Here is a 5,633-nt window from a genome sequence, read left to right on the forward strand (position 1 = left end):
ACAGCTTCAATGGTCAGGACCCGTGTGAAACCTGTTTGGCGGCACTGGCTCTCCGTAGGAAAAGAGCCTCAGTGGTGTCAGCATTTAAATACCCAATGCGGCGTGTTCAGGTGTATTGCATCGCTTCCCTACTTCGAGTAGCATATGTTGAAAAAAGACCTGGAAAACAGACTATGCGGGTCCGATGTCCAGGTTCTCTTCAATGTTGCGGGTAGTGCAGAGACCACGTGTGCCGGCAACAAGGCGTGTGTGCGCCCGTTGTCATGGTGAGCTGGCTGTGATATTAATACAGATGGGTGGCTAGTAATGATAGTTGGATACAAATAAATAAAAAGGAAAGGAAAAAGAAATTACCATTAAAGCACAAATTTAAAACTGAGTGTCCCAGGTCTCATGGGCTGGGGCATTCAGATAAACTTTGACATCGGTGATAACCATGATTTAGTAGGTATGACAGAGATGTGCATGTAAGTGCACGGCATATGAGATTTGAGCAAGGGATCATGACCCCTTTAATGTCGGGTGTTGTCTTGGGACTAATAGAGTGGTCAGTGCCCTGGTATTGTTCGATTACAGTCCCAGTCATGTCGTTGGGGTGTGGCCAAGTTGTAGGTAATGGTCGGTGAGATGACTGATGTTCTTTTTGTATATTATGGTGCTCCGGTGCTCAACAATACGGGTTCTGACCTTGCGTGTCATCATACCCACATAGCGTAGGCCACATGGGCAGGTGATGAGGTAAACAACGTTGGTGGAGTTGCAATTTGTCTGTTGTAGCTGTTTCCAGGTTTTTCCAGGTTCCAAATCCAGTGTTTTTGATTGGTTGGTGAGATGACACACGCTACAATCATTGCATGGAGAGTGTCCAGTCAGTTTTGGTAGGATCCATGTGTTCAGGATGGTGTTAGTAGCTGGTTTTTGTATTGATTTGGGCCGTGTAAACACTAGCTGGTCCTTCAGGTTGCTTGCACATTTGTAAGCAAAGAGTGGTTCTTCTTGAACCTGAATTTATGATGCACAAGTGTTTCCGGAGGATGCTGGAGAACTTATTGGAGGCCACGTTGTACGTGGTGACGCATGTCATAGGTAGATTGAGGAGGTCTTTGGTGATGGTTTCAAGTAGTGCCTCCCTGTTTTGGTTGCGTGCTCTTTTTTCAGTTTTGCGTGGTTAGCCATGTTCCTGTAGTTTGGAAGCAAGCGCGGTTGCTTGTTGTTTGTAATCATTGAGTTGGCTGCAATTCCTGTGAATACGGAGGAATTGGCCAAAAGAGAGATTTTCCCTTAAGACTCTTGAGTGAAAGCTGTTGAAATGTAGAAGTGAGCTCCTGGCTGTCGGTTTATAGTAAGTATTGGTTACCAGTGTTCCTTCCTCGGCTGTTATGTTGAGGTCAAGAAATGCCAGGGTTGTCCTGCTGGTTGTGCATGTGAACTGGAGGTAGGGGTCTCTTTCATTGAGCCATACCAAGAATGACGGAAATGTTTCTGATGTGCCCTCCCTGATTATGAAGATGTTGTCGATGTAACATCGCCACATTTTGATATGCATTAGGTGTGGGTTGGTGGGGGATGATATATGTAGTTGTTCAAAATGATGGACATAGAGCAACGCTACACTGGGGGCAAAAGTGCTCCTCATTGACGTGCCATTAGTTTGTAGATAGAATTCCCCCTCATACTCTAAGTAATTGTCTTTGAATGTAAGTGTAGCGCATTTGAGGATGAAGTTCCTGGGGGTGTGGTATTCCCAGGGGCTGTGCATGAGTATGTTGTGAAGCACTTGTAGCGTGGCGTCCTGTGGTAGGCTCGTGTAGAGACTTTCTATGTCGAAGCCCACCATTATTTGGGTTGTGGGATCAAAATTTAGGTCTTTGATGATATTGAGCAGATGTTTGGTGTCTTTTACGTAGGTCGGTGTTTGTTGCACCAAGGGGGTTTAGGAAGTAGTCACAGTATCTGGACAACGGTTCCAGGAGAGAGTTGATCCCAGACACTATTGGGCATCCTGGTGGGGGTGCTATTCCTTTATGGACTTTGGGAACAGTGTAAAAATATGGGACCTTGGCTTTCTCGGTGCATAGGAAATCCGCTTCTTGTTTTGATATATGTCCTGCTCCGTTGGCGTCATCCACCAGAGTTTTTATGGTGTCCTGTGACACTGGTGGGGTCAGAAACGACCCCACCAGTGTCATGGTAGGGTTGTTTCTGAGGCGTCTGTAATTCCGGTCGTCACTCAACATTCTGTGGCATTCCTTGTCATAATGTGTTTTATTTTGTAGTGTTAAGGACTTGTCACACCTCATCCCCAGTCAAGTCAAGTGTAGGGCCATTGCTGCCCATATACTGCTACATGAATGGTGTACGTAGCATTCTTATGTCTCTCGGCCCATACCACTGAAAGTGTTTGGTCTCTCTTCTGCTTTCATTTGGTATCTGCTGTGTAAAAAAGAGAAGAATGAAAGTTCCACTGGCAGTCCTCAACAGTTTTTTTGATTGTGTGACACTTTTGATAACGATAATATTGACCTACTAAAATATTGCATTCAGTACATCAACCGCTACATCATCAAGGGAAGTGTATACCTATTATTCGTAACTTCACATCTATTTATCCAGGCACATCTTGTGGTGTAATGGTTTCCTCAATTTAATGTATGCTATATTTTTGTCTTCTGATAAATCACAAGATTTGTAGTGGGGACGTACCACTGTAGAATTGAATAAATATAAACTTAGCAATTCTGAGAAAAGTACAGAATGTACTTCTTACCCTTATAGATCAAAATAGAAGAAAATGTTCTACTGTGAGGTTATATAAGGGACCTTTAAAATGCCTGTTTCTTTATTATTACACTTCGACGCCGACATGTTGAAATTTACTAAGGCTGTGCGCCTGGTGATGCTGTACTATTGGTTGTAGAAACGATTGTTTTTTTCCGAATCTGCCAAGTTAGACTTTTGTGCACTGTGCTATTCCTCCTTTATGCAATGCGACCGCCTATGGAATTAAAGCCTTCCAACTACATGGAGAAAATGAAATGCTTGTTCACAAGTGTTTGCTCTCACATAAATTAAAATAAAACCTGGCAAAAGCAGTAACTCACGTGGATTTGAGCTGCATGAACTCCGAGTCACCCTCAATCCAAGTTGATTGCCTTTGGGTGGGTTTTACAATTCCGTGACATGGGTTTCTTTCATGGGAGTGGCGGGATTTATTGACGCCTCTGCAAATATTCCGCATGCACTGGTGATTTAAATAAACACATAAGAAGCACAGTCGCTAAAATCTATCTACTCTGTGCATATTGTGTATCTTAGTCCAATTTTTCACAGCAAAGAGCGGCTTGATTATTACAAGCGTAAAATATTCAGCGCTATGTTATGGCGGCAGCAAACATTGATTAAACTCTGCAGCGTTCATGAAGGCTGACAGGGATTCAAAGGAGGAAATGTAAAACTTGAAGGTACAGCATTACAGTGACATTTCACTCTATAAAACTGCCAATATTTTAACCGGGCACGTAAATCATCCCTATCGGCTCACTTCCATATCTTAATTTTTCCAGCAGATAAAACATGTTATCTTGAGAAATTAAGCACGCCATAAACATGTTCACGTAAGCCAATGCCTGGAGACAGAGACTGAATAATTTCTATTTCAATACGTTGACTTTCGCATAAGGGGCTTTTGCTCGGCGTGCGCCTAATCTTTATGCGTGGAGCGCCCTGGGCATCCATATTCTCTTTTCCAGGGGGCCTTCGGCTTCTCTGTTAAAGTGATGTCTTCGTCGATGATAATGCTGTATTCATTTACAGCGATGATTGATATGGGAATAGATACGGCGTGATTGAAAGCAACCTTTGTCAATACGAAGGCCAAATACTCAAACAGCGTATTGGTCTGAATTCGCTCATTATTGGAGACCTTTCATAGCCGTATTGACTTGCTGTCCAAATGTTGTTACTTACCTGACGCGTTCATTGTTTAAATGGTATCGGCAGTCGTATTGAGCATGACTTCTCCCAATATTGGGCCGAAAAACACACTCGGCTCTATTATCCCGTGCATATGTGGGAGTTTATTTCCTCCTATTGAAAATCTGTTATTTCATGCGCGCAGGTAGTCAAATAACAATTTGCAGAACAGAAGAGCAGCGTTTAGACTCAGTCAGTGTAATTCTGTACCGAGGGAGACGGGAGGGGAAAAAAGAGTTTATGCTGAGGGTGGAAATACTGATTCGGGATGTCCTCATCTCACAAACGTACAGCATTAACAGACTGCCACGTCACCGCATCCCTGTCCGTTAAATATGAAAGGAATTCAACCTGCACCATTTAATAATGTTTGCTGTCTCCCTCCCTCAGACATGTTGCCATAGTCAACCGTGAATTTCTTCCTGTGCGCAGGTGTGTTCTCTGCGTCTGATTCCAGGACAAGCAATCCCGGAACACGACCCGCTCATTAGGTATGCGGTCTGCAGAGTGAGACGGAGTCAGAGAGGGCTCTAGCTTCCCAGATTGACAGCCGGCATTTTTCGCACTAAACATACCTCTTTTGTAGAAACTGCTCTTTTCATGAAAGCAAAATACGCATTTGTGTAGTAACCATGACTAGAATATTCTTCATTACCTACACCTCTAAATGCAAGAAGAGATTACGGTGTCGATGTTGGGGATTGGAGTCAAACCCCAAATCCAAACAAGAAAATAGTTAGGCGAATTACATTTGTACATATATTTGAGCTCCTGCATTTGCTGCATGGCTGCTTACACCACGCAAAGTTTGTCATTTCCGGCCCAAACTATCAGAACCAAAGCCTATAGTTTGAGGGACTGATTTAGAAAAGTTCAACTTACTCTTTCGTGTAAGTTTACAATTGTTTGCTATTCCCAAATTGATTTATTAGTAGTATTTTCTCGAGTGCAGAGTCTTCCCACATAAAAATTTTCCACACTCTGCGGAGCACGTGGTGTTCCGAAATACTCAGCAGAGCTGAGTTTTTTCATATCTCGCGCTCGCCAAAATGAAGTTGAGCGTGAGAGAAGAAAATCCACATCCCTGTGAGATTTCTCAACCTGAGCGTTCTGATTTCTCAATACGGGTGGTCGCTGATGGTCACAACCCCTCGCGTTGAGAAACCTTACATTTGTGTTGAGTAAGCTGCCACTCAGGTAGAAAATGTACTCGAGAGAAAAGGAAAAGAAGCAGAGCCCTCTTGCGCTGTGCATGGTGCTGTTCACACCAGGCGCTGAACACCCATTGGCCTCAAAGGGCTTCAGCCCCCCCCCCCCCCCCCTCGTGTGTGGCAGCCCGGATGAGACACTTCCCGGGCCAGCTCACAGCCGCATCCCGAGTACTTCACAGGTCTTTAAAAGACCTTGTGCGTGTTAAAGTCCACATTTGTAAAGCGCACAATCACCCGTAAGGGTCTCTAGGCGCTGGGGGGCCGTCGGGAAGATTAAGCGAGCTATTGCCCAGAGTCACATGGTGCTGGGCTGACCTGCCGCCGGAGCCGGGGATCGAACCGTGGTCTCCAGATTCCAGCGTCAGTCGCCCTGTCCGCGGCGCCACACTGTTAATGGAGCTTTGTTGTTGTTTCACCCCTTCTAAGGGCTCGACTCTGCCGATTGCCTAA

This window comes from Lissotriton helveticus, chromosome 4_1, assembly GCF_964261635.1.
Source record: "Lissotriton helveticus chromosome 4_1, aLisHel1.1, whole genome shotgun sequence".
Taxonomy (NCBI): domain Eukaryota; kingdom Metazoa; phylum Chordata; class Amphibia; order Caudata; family Salamandridae; genus Lissotriton; species Lissotriton helveticus.